This window comes from Choristoneura fumiferana, chromosome 13, assembly GCF_025370935.1.
Source record: "Choristoneura fumiferana chromosome 13, NRCan_CFum_1, whole genome shotgun sequence".
NCBI classification, from domain to species: domain Eukaryota; kingdom Metazoa; phylum Arthropoda; class Insecta; order Lepidoptera; family Tortricidae; genus Choristoneura; species Choristoneura fumiferana.
Genome location: NC_133484.1, coordinates 1,949,653 through 1,952,215, shown reverse-complemented (window position 1 = coordinate 1,952,215; position 2,563 = coordinate 1,949,653).

Sequence of the window (2,563 nt, the reverse complement as noted above, 5' to 3'; positions counted from 1 at the left end):
TAGTGTGGTCTGTGTTTGTACTTTTACCTACTGTTAAAAAGAAAAGTTTTTTTTAAAAAAACCTAATCTACAAAAAAAACATTAATCAATCATTTCTGTTAAGTATATACGAGTACACCTACCCTGTTTGGCTGGATTGTCTACAGGAATGAGGTAAATCGAATTTCAAGATTTGTTCACATTACAAGCACGGTTATTTTAAACTTATTTATTGCTTATTTTAAGCAAGTACCAAAACGTCACGATCGATGTATCAAGACTAGTCCTATATCAGCGGGTATCGCCTCTAGATCCTCCTCCAATAAGCGCATCAGCGCGCGCGCAGCTCTGGGCACTGACGGACGGACGGACGTTCCTCCTCCCAAGTAATTACATGCTTCGATTTTATACATATATTATATAAGGAGTACTGCGGCTGCCATCTTGTGTTTTTGTCAATTTGTTGCTTGTCTTTGGAATAAGAGGATTTGTGAAATATAAATCTTCCTTTGAAATATTTTATGAAATTGTGACGCCTTTGTTACTTTTAAATTTGTTGATTTATGTAGCACGTATTCGGTAGAGAAGAAGTGAAAAATAGTGTAAGATTTTTGACTCTTTGGAAACATTTCTCTAGAAAAATCGATTTTAATTTTCAATTTTAGTTCAGATTTGCTAAAACCGAAGCATACCTACTATGTACCATCAGCCAAATAAGTGGTCTATCAATTTTAAAACAAGTTCCTATCAAATGAATATGTCGCTAAAGTTGAACTTTCAAATTGACTTACATGATTGTATTAAAAAAAAGCAATGTTGAAAATGGAGTTAGCATATTTTCATGAGAAGCGGTAGGTATTTTATTTTAAAGCTGAAAGACGTAAATGTTTCCGAAGTCAACTTAAGTTGGTATATTATTATCTAGTTCTCTTCTGGGTTAAAACATTCTTTCACCCGTACTGAACATATCTCTCCTTTTATTACTTGCAGCCTTCTTTTGTTTTTTCCTTCAAGATTAATACAGAATAGGAATTAGATAAATCACAGAGGGTTCACATCTGAAACGTCAATGCGGGGGATACACTCATCAAAATTCAAATAGGCCGGCGTCACAAGCAGCTGTCGCGGGTAGGTTTTGTTTAAGAACTTCTTTTATTTATATAAGCTGTGGCATGTGCTAGTAATTCAATTTTATTTTATAAAAAAATAGTAAAAAATAAAAGGGAGGTGTAATATAAAGTCAATGACATTACCAATTAATTGACGTCCTTTTTATGAGTTGTCAAAATACGACTCTCCAATAGATTTTTAATTGCAGTACCTGCTACCTCTGACGTCCCTTATTTGCTAACTTAACTGATTAATGCTTTGGTTCTCTATCGTTTGCCCGAATTTCATATGCCCGAATGTATCGTTTTCTAGAATTTTCATTTGCCATAAAGTAATTTATTTCTGAAATAGTAATTTCCTCAGAGTTGATATTAAACTAACGTAACCTAACGTACTGCGTTCCATATGATGACATTTAAAAACATTCTGAAAACAGCACGGTTCTATATATTTTATTGCAAACGTTGGTATGGCAAGTGAAATTCGAGCAAATGAAATTCGGGCAAGTAAAGGTAAACGTAATTATTTATTTGTTTCAAAGCAATTAAAAACCTAATTTTACAGTTAATTGAAAACGAAGTTTATTTTCAAGACTAAATAGGGTATTTTTTCAAGAGTCATGGAATTATAATTTTAAAACGTTAAAAAATTACATAATTTGGCACGAAAAAATTATTATGATTTTTAAAATTATGTGTGTAGAATATGAATCCAAAATTTCGTTATCACCCGAGAAAAATGAATAAACCAAGTGCTTAAGTAGGCATAGATAAGATTATGTTGCCTGTTTTTTTTATTCCGGTAAAGTAATTAGGCTAATACTTATCTAAACAGATATACTGAGGTTTTTCCCCGAAATATAATACTGGTACAAGACATGGATGGATGATTATGATGACAATACATAATGCCTTTACGAAATTGTATTTGCGATAGGGTTGCATTTTATTTTTAATAATTGTTAATACGGTATTTGACAACTTCTGGATTTGCCATGCCTTATACATGCCTTAGTGTTAAGCGAAAAGAAAACTTAATCGGTTGAAAATTGGATTTATAGTGTTTTTTTTTACAAATCTACATACCTGTGTCGTTCTCAAACGCTTTTCTCTATGCAGCAAGTATGGCGCTATTTGCGTGTGACGTCACATGCAAGTATATCTTTCTCTGTCTTATCTTGAATTTTAAACCTTTATAACTTTTTTATTTGTAAAGATATCTTAAAAATTGTTTCTCTATCGATAACAGGCATTGTGAAATTTGTGAAGTTTTAATTTATAAAACATTATAAAAAATAGTCAAATAACGTATTGTTTGAGAAAATAAACCTGAGATTTATGTTTAACTAGCTGTTGTCTGCGAAAATGTATTAATCAAAAATACTTTAATTAAGAACTTTAAAAAGGCATCATAAGTAAAAAACCTTTAACGCGTACTTTATTAATCGCATAATTTAAATTAATTATCTTTATTC